The sequence below is a fragment of the Nomascus leucogenys genome, chromosome X (assembly GCF_006542625.1).
Source record: "Nomascus leucogenys isolate Asia chromosome X, Asia_NLE_v1, whole genome shotgun sequence".
Taxonomy (NCBI): Eukaryota; Metazoa; Chordata; class Mammalia; order Primates; family Hylobatidae; genus Nomascus; species Nomascus leucogenys.
Window position 1 is genome coordinate 121071657 of NC_044406.1, and position 22938 is coordinate 121094594.

General features: G+C 43.4%; 1 protein-coding gene across 1 annotated transcript in view; it reads right to left on the bottom strand.

Annotated features, from left to right (window-relative positions):
* The window catches only part of ZNF75D (zinc finger protein 75D), a 58654-nt gene extending 36144 nt beyond the window's left edge, over positions 1-22510 (bottom strand). Inside the window, exons 1-2 of the mRNA XM_030807065.1 lie at positions 21654-22510; positions 20156-20342 (exon numbers count right to left, since the gene is read on the bottom strand). The gene's annotated coding sequence lies outside the window, so the exon portion shown is untranslated. The remainder of the gene's footprint in view (positions 1-20155; positions 20343-21653) is intronic.
* Positions 22511-22938: the final 428 nt, after the last annotated feature.

The window sequence follows — 22938 nt, forward strand, 5'->3', positions numbered from 1 at the left end:
AGATGGAACTCTCTTGACCTAATCACCTCCCAAAGGTCACACCACCCAGCACTGCTGTACTGGGGATTAAGTTTCCAACCCATGAATTTTGGAGGGGACACATTCAAATTATAGCAAGGTTTATTTATATAATTTTATATTTTTAAATAGATTCCAGAATTGTTTCTTTTGATTAATTAGAAAGAGGAAACATTGTTGATGTAGGAAGAGACGCAATTAGTGTTGGATGTTTATGTAGGAGTGAAGTCCCCATAAAGGCAAAATCTTCATGAAGGCCATGTGCACAGTGGAGGGATTTGGGAAAGGGCTTAGACATCTCTCCATTGTTACAGAAGAGTAGGCAGAGAAAGCTGGAAGATGTCCGGATGTTGATAAAGGAGCTCATGTCTAATGGCTTTTGTGTCAGATTTGGGGAATGAGATGTGACTGCAGAAGCAGAGGTTGACGCGATGGGAACCAGCAACCAGTGAATGTGAGCAGTATGTAGAAGCTGGAAAAGGCAAGGGAATATATTCTTCCCTAGAGCTACCTGTGGGGGTTCAATCAGGCTTGTGGGAAAAATTTTAGTTATAATAGCCACAAATGCTTTTGGAAGGCCTGAAAGTTTGCATAACTTCAGTAATAGATCTGGCTGAAGGCAGCCAGAGTCTCTATGCAGGAGCCAGAGAGCTCAGGGCACAAATACAAAGGAATGTAGAGTAGTTTATCTAACTTGTTTACTCATGTGGTCCTAAGACTAACCTTTGATTTATTGCAGGTGCTTAATTGCTTTCTACTCAGGAAGTCCACAATGTCAATTACCCTCTAGTGGTGTTGACTCAAGCCTTTGTCAATTAATCTTTACTGAATAAATGCGAGTCTCACTAGCTGGTCGGGACCTCGGCTGCTACTAAGTGGCCCGGACACTCAGCGGGACTGGCAAAGCAGAATATCTGTGTGTCAGTGTACTTTATTCATCCATCGTTGAGTCAGGGTCTGCAGGATGGACCCCCGCAGCTGCCAAAAGGAACATAGTTCTGTCAACCCATTTTAGAATTCTGACTTTCATAATGTTAATATATTTGCATCATTTTAAGCTACTTAAGTTCATGGTTATCTGTTAGAGCAGCAACAGAAAACTAATACAAAGGCCTTAATCAAGGCCTTTCAACCTTGACATCAAAGTTGAGGAAATATGCCATGAAGTGCCATTTATTTTTTCCAAGTTTAAGAACAGGTCAAATTGAGCTGTTAAATGGAGATACAAGGGAGATAATTACCACTTTCTCTCTTTCTCTCCAAATGTATTTCTAGAGAGAGAGATAGGTAGATAGATAGATAGACAGATAGGATAGATAGATATAGATATAGACATATAGATACAGATAATGGGTTTCAATACTTAAAGGACCTGTTTTAATTTATATTTGACTGCATTATTTCAGCTGGTGGAAATGGGGTAGTGTGCGCAGGGTCTATGGGCTCCTTTTAAAACTTAAGCTGATTGTAAGTGCCAAACACTTAATTTTAACCTTTTACTCATTGAGTCTGAGTATCCATGCCCACTACGAGATAGGGCAATGGGACTACGGCCATGGAAAATTAGGCAATGTAACAGTTCTGTTGTTTAAGGTAAGGCATACTTGTGTATCTTCTATTTTATGTTTGATAACTGCCCTAAGAGTATAGGGGGTACTGTGTTTAAATGTAGTGGGATCCCCAGATATAGCTGTACTTTGGACCCCAGTACTGATTAAGGACATGAAGGTTTACCAATTGGTGTATTTTAGCAGGTGTTAAAATTAATTCTGAATTCAGAGGCATAAAAACAAATCAGCACCCTTTTGTTTTTCTGTTGTATATAGTATTTTAGTAAATGTCTGCCCTCCAATTGGGTCAATTTTGTTTCTTCACCCTTGTATTCAGGTTTTTTATGGAAATGCTAAATACACTTTGGGAGGTCTTCCCTACCCTGCTCATATTTATTGGTTTCTTCTTCCAGATAGTCTCAAGTCATTATTATCAGAGTTAGCGGCCTTCCTTATGGCAATGATTGTTTTACTGGGTTTAAGGATCCTGGGCTTAAGTCGGGTTTGAATGGACCCCTTGATTGTGCAACAGGGCACATGAAAATATCATTAGCATTTTCCAATAACATAATCAGGGGTTCTGTTGTTACAAAGTCGTAGGCTGCAGTGACAACAAAAGCATTTTGTAGGGTCCTAGTGAGGCTTTTGCTTTTAGGAGCACGAAGTCAGCCTGCCACATGGTAACTGCTCTTCCTCCATATGAGTGACCACCTCATGGGCACATAGATTGCACAGGGCATTATTCTTTCCATTGAGTTCTATAGAATGGGGCCAATGCCTGGTTGAGACACACAGACAGTAGTCACAGGGTAAGATTCATTCCCCTGATCCCAGTGACAGTCATGGCTTATTCTGGAATTCAGACAGTGTAATCTGAGACACACAGATACATCTGGAACCAGACACATTACCTGGGGTCATTTTAAGGATGACCCCGATCCCATAATTCTATCCCCAGAGTTAACTGTTGAAATTTCCATATTAGGTTAGCTAAACTGAAGCTTGGTAGGATTCAATAAATGCAGAGCAAAGAAACATAGCTCAAAGAGCAAGCTTTCTAGTAGAAAGCAGCTCAAAGTGCATCCTTTCAGTCAGCAGCTGAGCCGGTGAGGAAGCCAAACCAAGAGATGAAAGATACTCAGTGATAGTGGGACATTGTTTAGAAAGCGTGCTCACTGTACCAATACTTGCTGCAGCACACACACACACACACGCACACCCAAAGAAGGTTTTTAACAGGTTTATTACTCACATACCAAGGCTTTCTGGGGAGAGGAGGGCAGGCATCCTGAGGCACTGATTAAAATCCGTCACAGTAAAAGATGAAAAATGGAGTAAGATACTTGATGACACATTTTCTTGACAAACTTTGAAGTAGGAATGATTATGACCCCAGTTTACAGATGAGAAAATGAAGCTTAGAGAAGTGAACCCAACTGATTTAAAAACAGTTTATAAGTGTCAGCAATGGAACTTGGATACACATTTACCTTATGTTAGTGACTATGTTCTTAATCCAGGCCAGGTAAAGTGGAAAACATTTGAACTAGTAAAAAGTTGATTTCCAAAGTAATGGAGAGACATTGTCTTATTATGTGTGGATTCCTGTTAAATTAATAATAAATGTTGCACCAATTATGTGAAGTATACAATTACACTTTAAAACAGAGGATGCTGCTGTTAGTATACTAACTCTCGTTCGAATTGGATATTACTTTACATCAGTGCCTCTTAGTGCACTAATAAAAATATAGTTTCTTGCCTCAGGACACACACACCTCTGTGACACCAGTAACACTGTAGTCAGAGGCTGAAGGTCAGTGTGTCGGTAGGCTATTGGATCTCACAGTGTTGCAAGTGACTTAAGGTCATGACTCACCTGAGCACCATTAGTATCACTGTCGGCAGGGCTTCAAGCCCAGATGCCCACACTGGAACATTGGGAGAACCAGAATTGAGGTCATGCATGGCTGCAAGGGTGGTTGTCTTAGGTCTCTGAGAATACAGTACATGCTGTGTTAGCCCAGCTGAGGTTCTCAATAGCAGATGCTAGCAGAAATCTCAGGGACAAAAATGGAATGTCCTTTCCTGAGTGAAAACAAGCAATTCCATAGCCAAGGACCTGACCATCGGCCATGGTGTAGAGACCAGCTTAAGACTCAGGAGCCCTGCCCCTTCTGCTACTGTGAGGACCATGAGCTTTGCCTTACTCTAAGATGTCTTCTTTGGAAATGGGAAGAAGGCAGGGGAAACAACCCTACTGATGAGACACACTTTCAAGGAAATGTATATCCAATGGTGACTGCTTAAATCTGAGGTTGGCTGAGGTGACCACATGATAAATGCTAAGGGAGGAGGATTAAATGAGATTATATTACTAAAGCACTCAGAACAGTGGCTGGCATGCAGAGAGTGCTCAGAGCCAGTGCATGCCAGCCACTGTTCTGAGTGCTTTAGTAATATCATCTCATATAATCCTCAGAAATTCCCAAGAATGATGGTGCTATTGTTATCTTTACCATACAAAAGGGGAACCTGAAGATCACAGAGGTTTAGGGACTTGCCCAAAATCCCACAGAGCTTGGATTAAAAATCAGACCACTTGTCTCTTGAGCCTGTGTTCTCAGCCATGTCTGTATGTAATGATGTTTTACTAATTTGGACAAATGACAGTCCCCACCCTACCATTATACAGCAGGGTTGGAGTTCATGAGTTCAATTAGTTTGTTGATGGCAAGTAAAGATGCTACATTATCTGGATGTATCTAGATGTTTTATCTCCCAGACCACTGAGCAGCCACAGTTCCCAAAGGAGTAGCAATTGGTCTGGGAGAGAGGGTTAAGAAGAGAGAGGAAAAATTAATTTCTCTTTCTCCTACATTGTTTCTCTGAGTCCCAGGACATGACTGGTTGAGTGTCAACAGGAGTCATGATGACTCACAATGCAGCTGAGAACCCTGTTACCATTTGCAATGACAAGAACTAAACACTAGCCACTACCACCAGGGTTACTCCTGGTTCAGGGCTGAATACAGTCAGTAAGTGGGAGGTGCTGGCCGAGGGGGTAGATATTACTTTGTAATATCTGCTCCCTAGACACTCAGTTATCTTGGCCTCAGAGCTATTCCCTGGCTCATGCAAAATCTGTTAACAGGCCAAGAACACTGTTAAAATATTTTGGTAACTTCTGTGGGAGGAGTTACCAAAATCTGTTAACAGTATTCATTGCATTTCCACAGGTCCACTGGGCAATGATCAGCAATTCTGACTTCAAGATCCAATCACCCAGTGAAAGCTACAAGAGAACTCAGTACAAGGTAGTATTCCCTTTTCTCCCTCAATCTCTACATCCAGCTTTGGTCATGACTGTAATTATCACTTTTATAATACACAATTCATGTAAATGGGGTGTTTAATTGCAGAAATTTGACTGCGAGTACCCATATGTTTCAAGCCATATTCCCTTCCAAGTCTCTGATCTAGAATAACTATACTGTTACCATTAAAGTGTGACCCATATGGGTATTGTCCAGAGGCAGGACATGAATTTTACAGGCTGACAGAGGGACAATGGTGAGGACAGAGCTTTGTGTTTTTTATAGTGCTGTTTCCCTGAGGAACTAAAATGACTATTATGAGTAGATGTGGCTTGTGTCCACACTGGCTCCCCACTCAGTCTCACATAAGAAGGGAGGAAATTGAGGTACAAGTGCCTGAAAGTGGGACGTTTGTGACCCAAGTCACAAACTCTGTTGTTTGAGTGGCAGGAAAGGCTTAGTCCTCCAGGTTTTCTTCTACCCCAGGTAGAACCATGTAAAGACCCTGAGGCTGTGTTTAGTGTTCTAAACAAATTGGAGAGGGACAAGAATCATTTGCTTGCCTTTCACAGGGATCAAGAGGAGGCATCCTAAATAAGTGGAAAGCTGTGGCTCTGAACCCAAACTAATTGGGTTCACATCCTGGTACTGCCACATACTAGCTATGTGACCTTGTGCCAATTCCATGATTTTCCTGTGCCTGTCTCCTGCCCTAGATAAATGGGAATAACAGTTGCACCCACCTCAAGGTGTTATGAGGCTAGATGAGTTTCTGCATGTCAAGCCCTCAGAGAAGTGCCTGGCAAGCAGACTCCTCAGCTGAGGAGGGTGAGTAATGTTCGTATTGCTGGTGTTGTTATTCTTCTCATTACTGTATTACTGGTAAAACAGAGGATGCCAAGAGCGCCTAAGGGACTAGACAATAGATGTCTTCACCTCTTCACTTTCCCAATGCAAGGAGAACCTCTTAAAGTCACAGACAGGGTTGACAATTTTCCCTGGCTACGTCTGTTCTCTTTCCTTGAACTCCGTTGACAGGTTCACTGTCTATGTTTTTGTGGGTTTTTGGTTTTGGATGACTTCCCTCTGACCACGCTCCTTATGTAATAATTCCTTTGGAAGAAATAGGTGAGACAATGACTGTAGGTCAACTTGCCTTAGTGTTGCCTGTCCATGTCTCAAATCTGTACCTCTGAAGAATCTTGTTTCATTTAAATACCACTGACAGAATTGGCTTGCACACATATTCTCATGCTTTTTTGTGGAAATACACCCAAAAATGATACTTACACAACTGATAGTCCCAATTCCTTTCTTATAGTCCTCCAACTTACATTTCTGTACCAGAACTTCCATCATCACTATGCTGTAAATTCTTCTGACCTTGTTTTCTGCATTTACTTTTATATATGGCTCCATGAAGAAACAAAAATAAGATGATAAAATGCATAATGTTTTGCAAGTTTCTTTCTTCAATTACCACTTTTTAGAGATATTTTTCATGCCTTTTTAAAAATTATTTATTTATTTATTTATTGAGATGGAGTCTCACTGTGTAGCCCAAGCTGGAGTGCAGTGGTATGATCTTGGCTCACTGCAATTGTCGCCTCTTAGGCTCAAGTGATGCATCAGCCTCCCGAATAGCTGGGACTACAGGCACATGTCACCATGTCCAGTTAATTTTTTGTATTTTAGTAGAGATGGGGTTTCACCATTTTTTCCAGGGTGTTCTCAAACGCCTGAGCCCAGGCTATCTGCCTGTCTCGGCCTCCCAAAGTGCTGTCATGCCTTTAAATAGAGAATCCCATCATCTTTTTCAATGGCTGCTTTTTATTTCATATTATTGATATAACAATCTATTAACAATAGGAATTCAGAAAAATTGCCTCTGTCAACCAAGGAAATCACCCAGTTTGACAAAAATGTAAGGTAGACACAAGTTAAACACATAAAAGAAGATATTGTATGCTCCTCTAAGAATAAATTATGAAATAATAGGAATAATATATCCAGTTCACACTGGCCATCAGATATACCTGAATATGATTTTTTTGAATACTGGGAATTATTCATGAAACATTTTTATATGTTTCCTGTTTAACACTATTATACCATTATTTCTAGATCGAAAAATTAATTACTATAGCATTTCTGCCACCATTTTAATCTGTGAACTCAGTGCAAGCACAGTCATGAACCTCCATATGAATTTGACATGAAACAAAATGAGCTGATTATTCAATTAAAAGGACAAGAACACATATAGGAATAACCTTGATAGGGAGCTTGACCTACAAGACATGAAAACCTACATGATAGATTTAGAAATTAAAACAGGAATAAAAATTGCCTCAATAAAACAGAGCAGATTCTAGATACAGACCCATGTGTATGACAGAATGAAAGAAATAATATCGTTGGCATTTTAAATCAGATCATGGCCCAAAGCAATCTCTTGTGACTGCTGCTGGTAGCAGAGTGTGTTAGTATGTGTCTGTGTGGGTATGGGTGTGAGTGTGTGGGGGTGATGTGATAGGGATGTGATAGTGGACAGTGAGGAAAAGGCCCCTGGGTCCACTTGGTTATCTGGATTTCATCATTTTTACCAGGCTTTCTTGGTTGTGCTGTCTTTCTGAGGCAACGTGGAGTCTACCAGTCACGGGCAAAGGACTCTCTGAAGTCAATCCCAGCACACCTGCACCAAATATCAGGAGGAAGGCAGATGAATACTTAAAAGTCCAACATGTCCCCCAACAATGTACTGAGTTTTTTACTCGGTAGACAACTGGGGAGGCACAGAAATGATGCGGATCTGACAAAGTGGTTGTGGATGCTGACATGAGCAACGCCAGGGTGGAGCTGGCCTTTGCCAAAAAAAATCACGTGACTTACAAGCACATGCCTACACAGAATCTTGGAACATAATTTTTTAAAAAAAGTATTAGAATAAGATTCCTCCCCAGCTTCAGCTATTGAAATAGAAGCTGTGTTTTCATTTCTTTTGGTTTGATATGTTTTTATGCTGATATGGCTTTCTTGAGTTACACTGGACAGGGGATTCTATTCATTCTAAACATTCTGTGCAGGAGCACTCAGACACAGGGGAGATACAGGTCATGCTGCAGATCAGATTTCTTCCACCATAAATCTTTTTTTTTTCTTTTCAAAGCAAGGGAGTACTTAGGTTAGTACCAGGCCATGCAAGGATGCAAGACTCCTCTCCCTAATGATTTTGAAGAGACATCCATCCAGTTCTCCTCTAAAACCTAATTGCTTACCCAGATGAAAAGATATTTGAGAGTAATGAACCCATGAGTCGGGTTGGAGGTTTAGGATACCTTTTTATTCTGATGCTCATGAGAGTACCATTTAGAAACTACAGCATTGTGGATTTTTGGTTCTATTTAATATTAAAAAATTAGAGCACAAGCCATTTTAATATAGGGAACAGCATATTTTCAGATCCTTCTAAAAGCAGTTGTTCTTCTCATTGTCCCCAAAGAAGTAGAATCCCCAGGTGCATTTATCTGTGCCATGTGAAATAAATCTGTTTAGGCCACAGCCAATTGAAGAGAATTCATTTGACTGAAGTGGAACTAGCCCAGAGGATAACAAGACTGTGACATGGCTTCCAGGAAAAAAAAAGCTAAAGGAGTGGGAAATATAGGCATTCACTCTGAGACAAGTGAAATGAGAATTATGTAGGCAATTGGTCACTGAGAAGTGAGAGCTCAAGCTAAAGAGGGGACAGGGATTGCAAAGAGGTCAGAGCCATGGTGGATATGGGCAAGCTTAAGTTAGGAGTAAGATGAAATTAACATAAGGTCAACCATTAAAGCCATCGCAAATTCCAAGCATTTCTCTTGTCCTTTCATGTGAGCTGCAAAATAAACCTGCAAGCAGTCCTTCTGTCCCCTCTTCCTCTCCTCCCAAATTCTCTGGGTCCTCACGACCTGTCCAGCACTCCCCAAGGCCTCTTCCTGTCTCTCCACCTCCACCTACATCTAAGGGGCTGTTACTGTCTCTCCCCTTAGGCAGGTTTCTTCCAGATTTGTGTTAGGTAGAAAATTTAACCCCTCTATGTCCTTTTCACCCTCCTCTCTGTCCCTGTCGCCTTCTCTGTCCCTGCTCTGATTCAATATTGCCAAAAAATAGCCACCAGCCTCTCTTCAGAGGATGCAGCTGGCTGTAGGATGAAATGGGGATGGGTTAGAGACTACAAGGTAGAAGGGCCTTCTGGGTTCACTGTTGGTGGGAACACTGCCTGGACACTCCTGCATCGGTGACTGTTTTCCTGCAGTCCAGCATCAAACAGTGGCTGCGAGGAGGAGAAAAGGTGGGGAATGGAGACTGAAAGAGCAGCAGGTAGGCCAAGAAGGAGTCAAACCCATAGGAGCAGAGGCTGATAACAGCCAACCTCCTATACCCCATGGCCACACAACTGAAGAGACAGAAATTAGGATGCATAGTTACACATGGATAAATCTCACCATCATATTGAATAAGAAAACAAGTAGCATAGAAGTGTCCAGCAGTGCTTATGCTATGCTCTGAAGGCTTGTTCCCCACCCCTCCACTTCATATGTTGAAATCCTAAGGTGATAGTGTTAGGAGGTGGGGCCTTTGGGAGGTGATTGGGTCATGAGGGTGGAGCCCTCATGAATAGGATTAGTGCCTTTATAAAGTAGGCCCAAAGGAGCTCATTCATCCCTTCTGCCATGTGAGGAGGTGCTGTTGTATAAACCAGGATGTGAGCCCTCTCCAGGAACTGAATCTGCTGGCATCTTGATCTTGGACTTCCCAGCCTCCAGAACTGGGAGCAATAGACTTTCTTTTTATTATGTTACCCAGTTTATGGTGTTTTGTTATAGCAGCCCAATTGGACTAGGTAAGACAAGTTTGTTACATACAAAGATAGTAAAGATTCAAACTAGTGTAGCAGGATGTTCAACTGCTACTCTATCTAGTCTCAGACTTGGCTGACTTCCTAGAAAAACTGATATCAACTACTCATCATCTCACAGGCAGTTACCTGTCCATCCACAGAGAATTGGTAAATAAGGTAATCACGAACAGTGGAATGAACTCTGATTATTCACCCATGTGAGGGTATGTACACACATGGGAGAATCTGGGTAGGCTGGAGACCAGAAAAGCCCCACTTCATGGAGGTTGTATAGTATGCTAAGTTTACAGAAGGAAAGTACCCTTCACCTCAAACTTACTGGGGAAATTAAGTCTCTAAGTGTTCACTGGGAGGGCTTGATTTGTTGCTCCAGAAGTCAGAATCACAAGTAAAAAATCCAAAAGGGGAGTGACTGGCAGAGAGAGAGGCAGAGAGAGAGAGAGAAAGAGAAAATTTGGCTGGGATTCTCCTAAGAAGAATATTCTTAAGAGGTCTTAGAGGAGGTTATGTGTAACCCTAACAGAGAAATTCTTGGTGCAGGTGAACCTCAGGACTGGAGGCTGACTGGAGTGTTTTATTCTGTGTCATGGAAATACTCTCTCCTTCCACACCTCAATTTCTGCCTGCTGCCTCTTATTGGCCAAATACATATGACTGCTGCCTCTCATTGGCCCACTAGTCAGAGGGCAAGGAAGGCCAGGTGATATAGCCTTTATGTGTCAAGTACCTGAGGAACAGAGCAATATAGAGAAGGAAGTAGGATATATCTGATTAAACAAACTGAGAATAACAAAAAATAATCCACCACTTTTCCCACAACCAGCACCCACTGTTACTTTGAGCAGATGAAGGAACCCTTTGCCTAGCACAGGGTACCACACAAAGTCCCATTAGCCCTTATATTATCATAGGGTGAGGTCACTTTTTATCATAATCCCACTTGAAATCTAAATTGTAAATTGTAACCTTAAGGCTGATGAGACATTTTCCTACACAATATCATGGGATGGACAAAGAACAGATCATCCCACCTACCTTCCTGCAAAACAAATTCTGCCAAAATCTCAAAATATTGGTGGATCTTTACCTGGTGGGGCAACCAAAGTTTTAATTCCCCAAAAAAAAAAGTCAGTCTAAAAAATCTCAGTCTTTAGAGGTGATATAATTATGGAATTGCAGCACTTTTACAACGAACATCAGAACTGGACACAGGAGTGCTAGGAGGTACCCCAGTGAATCCCCTCAGTTCCAGAAATAATCATCTTTTCATCTCTATGAAGCAGCAAACTGAAATTCCCCCTTAATAATCCAGTTCACCTACTTATTCAACACCCCTTCTCAGCTATCAGTTTTGCAACCTGAACAGCTTAGAATGGACAGGAAACAATTGGTCATTGTCAGTTTCCAATTTAATGGAACCATGGATATGTTCCATGGGAGAGGCATATTGTCTTGAAGACTTTAACCTAAAAACCACCCAACTGCTATTTTGGCGGGAAGGAAAAGAGAAAATCTGTAAATGATTTTTTGGTATAATAGTGGGAGGGGTCACTTTCTACCCCAAGCAACCTATGATGCCATTCCCCCAGGCCAGGTTGGGGTAGAGAGTGACCCTTCCCTGGGCCTGCTCCATAGGACCAGTCATGCCCACACTCACCAGCCTTAGGATGCCTCCAGGCCTCTGGTTTCCTTTGGTTTGTCTAGGTGCTCACAGTCCTAGTCTGATAAGTTCACTTCCTGTGGAGCTTGACCAACATCCGTTGTCCTGTGCCTGAAGAACCAATGCCAAATATCCAGGGAGATCCTTGATCATTCCCAAAGGCTCTCAAAGAAAGCAGAACAATGCCCACCACTGCTCGGCCTTCTAGGGGTAGGAAAAGGAACAGGAACAAGAAGTAGGAATGACAGGAAGGGGTGGACCCCCTCTCCCTCCATCTTTTCTATGGGCTGCCCTACTCTCACTCCACTTCGAGCTAGTGCCAGCTTGAAGGAAAAAAGATGAAGGGGCTCCCTGCTGTGTATGGAGGGGCCTGTGCTCTAGGCGATGATCATAACACACAGCTCCATGATTCCAGTGCAGGGTCTCTGATCATCGCCCAGTGTGTCATGTATATTTATACATGTGCATGCTCACTAATACTATTTCTTCTTAGTGTCAGGGAATCCAGTGCCTGAAATACTTTCCTTTTAACCTCACATTTACCCCCAGGACCACAGTTATGAGGGAGCACATGGCCCAGAGAAGATTGGAGGTCCAGAATCTTTACCTCTTTACCTTCCCTGTATGCTGCTACTCCTGGGCCTCTTAGCAGTGGCAGCACCTTCAAAATTCTCTTCACCCCTAACCTCTGTTTTGACCCCAAGCAATTCTACAAACCCTCTAGTCCCAACTGCTTCAAGGACCTTCTTCTTTTTACTTCCCAGTCTGAGAAAAGAATGTGTGTGAGTAAAGGACCTCATGGGGATGAAAGAACAGGAGGGCAGAATGGCTGGGGCAGTGATGAAAGGTTGAAGTTTGAGAAGAGGTAGATTGGGAGAAGTAGGCAGGGCTAACTTCTCATAGGACCTTGTTATATCTGAGAAGGTTTGGGATCTTCTAAGTTCGATGGAGAGTATTGACTATCCCCTTTCCCTATTCCAGTGTATCACGGGGAGCAGCTCCTGAATGCCCCTTCTCTGGGAGGCACTGCTCTCCTGGCTTGCTCTAGCTCGACCACCAGGACTTACCTAATGCCTCCCTGAAGTTGCCCTCTCACTCCCCTTCTGCCCCTCTAGCCAATTTAGTCTCCAGGGCACTCTCCCTACCTCACAGCTATGGTGACTTAGGATCAACCTTCAAGGCAATTCCAAGGAAATGATGAAGCCATTTACTCTCCTTGGCAGGATGAGTGAGTTGTGTTCTGAGTGTTGGGAGAAGAAAACAGATCAAAAGCTGAGCTTGTGCTTTACCTGCCCTGGCATGGTATATAAAGACTTCACCTCCAAGTCCTGAGCACCCACATATATACACTCATATATAATTGTGCTATATGCATGTCTGTGTGTACGGATAAACCAGTACTTCACAGATATACACAGCTCAATGATCTACCGCAAGTAAAACCTGGAACTGCCATCCAAATAAATAAATACAACTTGCCAGCAACTTTGAAATCTCACACCTGACCCCTCTTCATCACAATATTCTCCCTCCCTCTTAAAGGTTACCACTATCCTGAATTTTACGGTAATCACCAACTTATTCTTTTTTTGTTTTTGCTTCCCCACCTAAACTCGCATCATTAAATACTATCCTTATGTTTTCTTCATTAAGAAAAAGTAAGCTTTTTGTTATTGTGGTTGCTGTCTGAATGTTCCTCTCCCCACATAATTCATATGTTGGAACCTAATAATGTGATAGTATTAAGAAGTGGAGCCTTTGAGAAGAGATTAATTCATGAGGGCTGTACCCTCAGGAATGGGATTAGTGTCCTTTTAAAAGAGGCCTGAGTGAGTCCCCTACCCACTTGTGCCATGTGAGGACGCAGCAAGAAGGCACCATCTATGAAGCAGGGAGTGAAGCCTCTCTAGAGACCAAATCTGCTGGTGCCTTGATTTTGGACTCCCAACCTCCAGAGCTGTCAGCAATAAATTTCTGCTATTTATAAATTATCCAGTCAAAGGTATTTTGTTATAGCAGCCCAAATAGACAAAGACTGTGGTACATAATGTGCAACAACATGTTCAAAGGAAAATGGAATGAAATATCTAACCATATCTGAGGAGTCTGGCTCCTGGCCAAAAACGTTTGCGTGACTTCTTAGGCAGCCCTCACGATCTAGGTGAAAGGCTGCCCTCCTCACATCAGAGGTGGTCCACAGCTAATGCATTGCACTGTCCAAAGGGAGCTGCAGTCAAGGGCTCAGTCCCCTACCCAGGCAGCCATCCTCTTACCTATATCTGCATTCCTAGCCCTAGCCCTATTCCTAGCCCACTTATCCGGGGCCTTTAGCCCTGGTGCCTCTGCCTGAACTTCCTTATGGGGAGAGGAAAAGAAATCTTCAAGATACCTTTCTCCATGCTGGCTCAGTACTCAGAACTTTTTCACTCCAGATCTTCCCCTCTCCTTATTCCCAGGTTTGTAAAACCACAGGAGCCTTTGTTCAGGGATCCCTTGACAGTGCTGTGCTGATCCACCTGACCCTTGAGTCAATGCTATTCCATGGAGGAAAAAGGAACAGGATGGAGTTGGCACTTTCTCTGGTTTAGCCTCTTGCTTATACTATCACAGTGAGTGATTAAAGCCTTGACTGTTACTTTCATCTTGACTTGCTGTCCTAATAGGTACTCGGACACCTAGCAGCTCACCTCAGCCCTTGACAATGCCAAGAAAAAGAACATTACCATCACCCCCAGAAACCCCTTGTTCTTTTTCCCCATTTATTTTTCCCTCCCTCCTTCCCAGTGGTAGTGAACTACTATCGTAAATTTGAACATTATAGTCTGGTTTCACTAGTTTCTAATGTTTATTTAAATGGACTCATACATAGATATTTCTTTTGGTCTGACCTTTTTATTCAAAATCAAGTTTGTGAGAGTCATTCACATTCTTGCATGAAGTTTAGTTCATTCATTTTTGTTGCTGTATAGGATTTTATTGTACAAATAGAGCACAGTGGATTTAACCATTCTAATGTTGATGCTCATTTGGGTGTTTCCAGTTTTAGATTTTATAAATAAGGCAGGTATGAATGTCCCTGTATATGTGTTCTGGTGAATGTATATATGTATTTCTGTTGGGTATATACCTAATCATGGAATCGCTGATAAAGTTTTGAGGTCTTTAAGATGCTGCATGTAATATAAGAAAAGTAATCAACAGTCTGGACAGGAGAACTTAGAGAAAAATGTGTTCTTCCAATCCTGCTAATGGCCTGACGCACACTGAATGTCTCTTTCATTGGTAGCTCTCCCACTAGTGACTTCTCACTTTGGTCAGTGTGCTCACCCTTGGGTTTATTAAAAGGCTTCAACAAGGTCAGGCATGGTGGCTCACTCCTATAATCCCAGAGCTTTGGGAGGCCGAGGTGGGAGGATCACTTGAGGCCAGGAGTTCTAGACCAGCTTGGGCAACATAGTGAGATCCCATGTCTACAAAAAAATTTAAAAATTAGCCAAGCATGGTAATCCCAGCTACTCGGGAGGCTGAAGTAGGAGGACTGTTTGAGCACAGGAGTTCTAGTCCAGCCTGGGCAACATAGCAAGAACCCATCTAAAAATAAATAAATAAACAATAAATAAAAAATGTAAATGATGGGGATGATGCTCAATCAGGGCATGGACAAAGCAAGCGCGCACGCGCGCGCACACACACACACAGGCATAAACACACAGATGCACAGAAATTACTTAAAATATCTCCCTGCAGGCATTCCACACTGATAGTTCATAATTAAATTCAGTCCTCTGAGTTGAACTTATAATCTACTAAAATGGTGCGATTTCTGTGCTTTACATTCAGTCATTGGCCAATGTCATTAAGTTGTTAGGGACTTCCACTGATCAGATACCTGCAAAGAAGTCCTTGAAGTTCTTTCCCAAGGACACACAGCTAGTAAGTTGCAGAGGCACAATTGGAACTAGGTGTGTGTTATCTGTAGCCTGAGTGCCCTTAACCCCACAGCAGCTAGAATGACATGGAACTTATCTGCGTGTGGGGGCAGGTAAACAGATATTCATTAAAGGTATGTTGAAAATGAAGATAAGGAAAATTAACTTTTTTCTTGCCATCTAAACAAAGTGCTTTTCATATTTTGCTTTATTTTCTTCTTGTCCTTACTTTGTATACACACGCATACACACAATGTATATAATTTTTTCTCTCTCAGCTTATAGTCATTACACTAATGTTATTACTTTGTTTTTGTAATCTGTGTTTTTAATTTTATTTGAAAATAAGTGCATTCTTTCTGATTACAAAGCTGGTTTCTTACTGCAGAGACCTTTTAGTTTCATAATTTCATGATGGCACAAAGCAGAGAATAAAGAGTGAACTATACTGCCATAATATCAATCATCCAGAGAGAACCACTCAAATTTTTACTTTTATTCATTTTTTACTTTTAAAAGTATTTGTAAACATTTTTATATATTTCCTTCTACTCAGTTCTCTACATACCTACCCATTTTTTCTGTTATAAAACTGGAATCACGTGAAAACTTTCAATTGTACCTTCTTTTTGCTCAGGACAGAGTCTTGAAGACACCCACATGTAGGTGGCAGGAATGGAGGAGTGTATTAGGTAAATGGTATCAGAGGAGGTAAATATTGGAATCCTAAATGCAAAGAGAATTCTCCAAGCAGTCATCAAATGCTTCTGAGAGGTGAGATGTGAAGGAGAACTTCTAAGAGGAAGTGGCATTCACTACCGAGACATTCCCTTATGTCATTGGAAAGCAGGCCAGTAGGATGAGTGCATTAGCTCTAGACTCAGGGCAAAGGAGGCAGGGAAGGGTCAGGAAGGAGAGGGAGCAAGGACAGGGTGCGTCTCATGTCAATTTGGTGTGTGAGGTAAGCAGAGAGGAAAGATGATGCAATTTAAGGATTTTGGGGGTTGAGAATCTCTGAGAGGTGGAGGATCTACTGTCATGTGAGAGAGGGATGAGATGCAAGGAGGAGGAAGGTCACTGATGCAGCAGGAGACACAGCTCGCAGGACGGGGAGGGATCAGAGACAAAATGAGCAGAGGAGGAAGCAACAGTTATTCCAGTTGGGGGTTGGGTGCATCTGTGGAAAGGTGCACTCAACAGACCTGTTCCTCTCTCAGAGAACATTCCTTCCCCTTCCTGTTCTGCACTGTCTTCTGTCTCCTGGTTTCTGCACAAGACAGGTAGACTCAGAATTGTCACCGCAATCTGGGGTAGGGAGGACTCTAGACAGCTGGGGCAGCCTGAGGGCACTGTACACCTGAGGGGGTGTCAGAGGATGGAAGCAGATGGTACCCATCAGTACCAAAGATTCCAAGAAAGCATGCGATTACAAGTACATATTTCTTTTCTTTAACTCAGGTTTTCTTAATTCTGTTTTAGCATGGAGAACTTTCGTCCATATTTGATAAGGTGTTGTAAAACTGCTGTTTCATGAAGTTCAGCTAGAGAAATTTCCTAATGTACATGTAAGCATTTTGGCAATACTTGGAAACTCTGCAGATGTTGACACTTTCTAGTAGATCTGTAATTTGAAGTAACAACTGAGCTGATCAGAAATGTGACTCTCTTTATAACTCATCTCAACGTGCTCATAAAGTCTCATTTCTACTGATAGAAGAAACTACCAAACCTTGCCACTTTAAGGTGACCAATTCCTTCTGGTTTAAAATATAATCACTTTTAGGCAATTAATTGCTTATTTCGTTCTTGATTTCAGTTGTGTAGATTTAAAGTCCAATATCCTTATGAAGCCTGCCCTATCCCTCTCATGTGCCCTTCCCTACTCTCCCTCCTAATCCTTCCCCCTTTTCCTCTTCCTTCATCCCCTCCTCATGCCCCCTTCTCTTCACCTCCCTCCTATTCTTCCTCCTCTACTTCTCCTCCTTGCTTTTCTCCTTCTTGTCCTCCTCTTCCTTCTCTCCCTCTCTCCCTACCCAATCCTCACTTCCTTCTCCTTCAACTCCTCTTCTAACTCTCACTCTTCTTCCCCTCGTCTTCCTCCCCAAGAAATTATCTGGCTACAGATGACTGCAGCAAGGAGGATGGGCCTGTCCCTTTTGCTCCCTCATCTCCCTTGGTCTTTGAGTGTCTGCCATTTTCCCCTGTGTCTTCAACAGATAAGACTGACTCTTTCTGGCCTTTGGCACACAGATGGTGGTATTGATGGTTTCCATCATGGCCTCTAGTCAGGACAGCTACATACTCTGAACCATTCTCTTTCAAGTCTTGGTCCTTGTCTTGCTGACCAGTCTTCTCAGTGCCTCTGTGGATTCTCTTTCTGGGCCTGCAGCTGGAACTCATTCATGCTACAAATGACCCATAGGGAATCTGACAGCACTGTGGCAGGACCTCTCTTTCCTAAATGCCAGGCTGTCATTTCTGAACTCCTGTTGCTGCCTCTTGTTGGTGCGGGGCACTGAGGGCAGGTCTCACTCCCAGAGCTACCAGTGGGATGTAGGGCAGCATGCCATTATGCTCCAGAATTCCCAACCTTTCATGGTTCCTGTCTCAATACTCCCCACTTCTTTCCCAAGCCTCCCTCCAGGGTCACTGCATACATTTACACATATTGTGCACTCTGCAATTAAAGTAGATTCATTCACATGCAATATATCCTGGAGTTGTGCAGTATACAGCCTGCCTGACAGTACATATTTACCCTGTGCCCAGCCCCCTCCCTCGCTCCACCTTGCCCAGCTCTAGAAGAGCCCTACTCCCTCTTAGGGGTCAGATATCAGCACCTATATCTCTCCGAAAGATTTGAGGCTCAGCAAACGTATACTTAAACACAAGTCTAGCTCTAAGAAATTGTGCTCTGAACTTCTCTCCATATATAGCAGTCACTGAAAGAGCTATGCACAACTTTGGGCACCACAGTACTTAAACAGTGATAGGAAGAATGTGGAGATGGTCCCAATGAAGAGAGACAAGTTCAGAATTAGTGCAAATGCTTTTACAGTTGTGATTCACTTTATGCACTTGATACATGAAAACAAACTGAAGCGTTATTCTTTCTTTTCATGTGTGCTCCAATGTAGAAATTATGTCATACTTAGGTCTTGTTTTATGTTTTCTAGACTTTCCCAAGCTTTTTTCCATGAGGATTTTCCTACATATGGAGCAGCTGGAAAAACTGTTCAGTAAACACCTGTACACCCTCCACCACAATCCAATGATTAGCTTTTGGTCATATTTTATGGGTATCATTTTTAATCTCTACATAATAGTTCATCAAATCAATGCATCTTAATTTTTTGACAATCCCCCCATTTTGGATATATTCCTCGACTCCAAATTCCCAAAATTATAAGTAGTAATGCTTAATGATAATCTCTGAGCACAAAGACCCTCCTTCCTGAATTTTTAAAGCCTGTGACAGCTGATAAACTAGAATGCTGATGCCAGTGCCCCTGAAATTTTAATCTTTGAGGAAGGGTCTAAAGGGACTAATAGAGAATAGAAATTATAAGTTAATTCAGAAGAATAAGTACCTTGATATTGCTAGGAATCCAAAACTTAGAGCAGGCACAGTCTCCAGGGACTCTGTGAGTGTGTGTTTATGGGGGAGGGGTGTCACTGGATTCTACTTGTTCTGCCCAGGAGTACAGGCGTGAGCCACTGTGCCCAGCCCATGAAATGTTAAAGTGGATTGATCTGCTCACCCATGCTGGAGGGTCCAAAAAACATACGTCTCGTGACTGAGAAACAGATTTGTGAGAGGAGCCCCTGCAGCCCCAAAAAGTTTTGTAATTGCTCTTCTTTATGGGTCAGAAATTCTAGTGGAAACTACTCCCACTGAACTGGTATAATTAAATGCAATGAGGATAGCTGGATTGTGGGGTGGCAGGGGCCAAGTGGGGACACTTAATTGACAAAGTGTGCATAGTTACTGTAATGGGCAGCAGATTCAATGCAGCAATAAGAATAGTCTGACTCACAGGGACATATGGCATTGATTAGTTGGTCATGGTGTCCCTTGAAGAGAAACAGATGGGCAGTCTACTAAATTCTTACTTGATATATATAAGTGGATGAGTTCTAGATTGAGTGCACAGAAGTCTAACATGAATCACCAAAATAGTCCTAGCCTTTCGATCAATTCCTAGATTTGAGCCAATTTACAGACCCAGAACCCTATGAATAAAGAAGGACTCCACTGCCAAAAATATATACTGCTAATTTTCTGCAGCTTTCCCCAAAGACATCTATGGCTTTAGGGGTGAATGTGCAGTAGGGAAAATGAAACAATCAAACTTTTCAGGGATTACTGTATATTGCTTCTGAACTAGCACTGATTCCAAAAGCCTCAAAATGTCACTGCAGTTCACCAGTCAGAGTTAACAGTTTATGGTGGTCAGGGGATTGATGGAGCTTTAGTTCAGGTCTGTCTCACAGTGGGTCCTCCGGGTCTCTAAACTTATCGTATCGTTATTTCCCCAGTTCCAGAATGTATAATTGGAAGAAAAATACTCAGCAACTGACAGAATCCTCATACTATTTCCCTGATCTGTGGAGTGAGGACTAATGTGGTAGGAAAACTCAAGTGGAAGCCACTAGAACTGTCTTTACCTAGGAAAATAGCAAACCAAGAGCAATACCACACTCCTAGACAGATTGCAAGAGATTAGTAATACCATCAGTGACTTCAAATATGCAGACATCCCCATTTAACTCACCTGTTTGGCCTATGCAGAAGGCAGATGGATCTTGGAAGATGGCAGTGGGTCATTGTAAACTAAGCCAGGTGATGACTCCAATTGCAGCTGCTGTTCCAGATGTGGTTTCATTTCTTGAGCAAATTAACACATTTCCTGGAACCTAGTATGTACCTCTTGACCTTGAAAATGCTTTTTTTCTCAATAACTGTTAGTAAAGACCACCAGAAGCAATTTACTTTCAGCTGGTAAGACCAGGAATACACCTTCACCATCCTACCTCAGGTGTATTGTATATCAATTTTCCAGCCCTACATCATAGTTTAGTTCACAGGGATCTTGATCACCTTTCTCTTTCACAAGACAACACACTAGTCTATTACATCGATGACATGCTAATTAGACCTAGTGAACAAGAAGTAGCAACTACTCTACACTTCAGGGCTCCTCTAAGTATCCATTGGCTCCAGTTTGAAATCTCAGTATCCATTGGCTCAATGACTTTCATGCTGTTTTGTAAGGAAAAGGCTCTTGTGAAAACACTTCTATGCTAGGTCCATGGTGTATGATCTAGGAACCAACCTGCTATCACTTATCATCATGACAGGGCTCGATAGAAAAGAAAAATTATGACAGGAATCTGCGGGTAAACCTTTAATAGAAAACCACAGTCTGTCCCTTTGGACCCAATAAGAGAAAGGGATGGTTTAAACTCAAGGTTTTTATGATGCCATGACCCTGAGTGAATGTGTGTATGTGCTTGCGTGGAGGGTGTGAGGAGAAAGCCCATTTCAGTACACACATGTCCCCCATAGGTCTTCGGTTTCTCCCCCACATTCTCCAGATGCTCCTGTTCCTCTCAATTAGACAAGCTTACTTGGGTGGCCCTGGGGCAATGACCCCAAAGCCTCAGTGCCAAACTGTCTAAGTTCACAATTAACTGAGACCCATCTCTGCAGAGGAGACCAGACTGCTGCCCCTAACCTAACAGCAGCTCACAGTTTCAAGCACTAGCTATGTGCCAGCAGTGCGATTACCACGGACATACTGCTCTCCCTTTAATCCTCCAAACAACCCCAGAAGGGTCTATTACCCTTTCTGCATTTGACCAATGCAGAAAGTGAAGCCCAGCTAAGCAACAGTCACTTGCCCAAAGTCGCACAGCTAGTAGGGAGCAGAGCCAGGAGTTGAAAGCCCCCTTTGATCTACCTCCAGAGCGGACACTATGACAGCGACACTGCCTCCCCGTGGAAACCAAAAGCAATAGCACACTCTTCACTGCACTGGGGGGAAATCTGGAGGATGAAGGTTCCAGAGAAGACAACAACAACAAAACAACAACAAACAAAAAAAATCACTGGCCCGTGTAAGGTCTACTCAGGGCAATCAAGAAAACCTGAATGGGGAATTAAGACAGCGAGATGTCTCAGTCCTCTGGACCCAGCAGACCCAGAACCCTGTGAATAAAGGGGAGGCTGGGCCTCCTTGAGAAAGATGGCAGATAAAACCTCTCACTCACCTATTCCCTCGGTTTCACAAGCTGTCTCTTTTAAAAGTCATACATATACTTTAAAAGAGTTACAGCTTCTTCACAGCTCGCCTGTTGCAGCTTCTGCACCCTGCTGCGGATGTCCTGGGACAGGACAGTCAGGAACTCCTCCAGCACCAGCAACTCCAGAATCTGCTCCATGGAGCGCATCTCAGGCCAAAGTCACCCATGGCGAAGTTCTAAGAGCCGCCTGCGGGTGTCCCGGGCACCAGCAGCCTCTTGGAAGCAGAACCCTCAGAAGCACAGGTGGGAGGCCGCCAGGCTAGACCTTGGGTGGGGCGGGAGCAGCAGGTCGGGCGGGAGCAGCAGGAGTTCTGGCTCCAGGCGTAGGACCTTCCATAGTTTCCCTCTCACAGGAGGGGAACTCTTTCCGCTCGCGGGAGCCCAGGCCAGACGCCACCGTCAGGCTCCCAGACCACCTTGGCCCCGAAACCAGTTGTGCCCGCTGGCCAAGGCGCCCGGGGCCAGGAGAAAGAGATGATGGCTTCAGCAGGAGTCTGGCGTGCCCGGGTTTCAAGTTCCAGCCGCTGAGCCCAACTTTGGACCCGGCGGAGCTGTCTCCAGTAGCTTCGCCTCACTGGGCTTGGGACACTGCAGCTCCTGCCCCCGTTTCGCTTCCACCAGGACCTCCGGGAGGCACAAAAGCAGGCAGCTTTCTCCTGTCTGTGTTGGACCCACGCAGGACTAGGCCCCCGGTCCACACGCAGAAAGTCCTAGCGCGGAAGTTTGGCGTCCACAGACCAACTTGTCCGCTTAGGAACAACGTTAGGGCTGCGTTTCCCGAACGACACCACTGTATCAAGCGGCCATTGGATCAGGTCTCGCCACAACTCGCAGCTGACCAATCAGAAAAGAAAATTTGGCTCCAGGACGGGACCAGCGAGGGACCAATTGAAAGACAAGAGGCGGGGCCAGCAGGCAAACCTTAACCCCAGAGACCTCTGTGGCTGTTGAAGGCAGAGGGTAATGGGCGGGGTCGCTAGATCGAAGCTTAGATCTTGAAGATGGGGATACTAAAAAGCAAATCCAAAGCCACTGTGAACTGCAGGCGGACGACCGGAGTCAAAATCTCCAGGATGGTTTATTAAAATGCGAATCCCCGGGTTCCTGTGAGATTCAATGCGTCAGGGTAGCGGGTGGAGCCCCGAAATACGACTTTTTAACAAGCTCTCCCTATAAATTCTCCCCACACAGTCGGGTTTAAGAATCACTGACCGGGTCGTAACAGATTTAAAGGTGGTCCCCACCCGCTCCA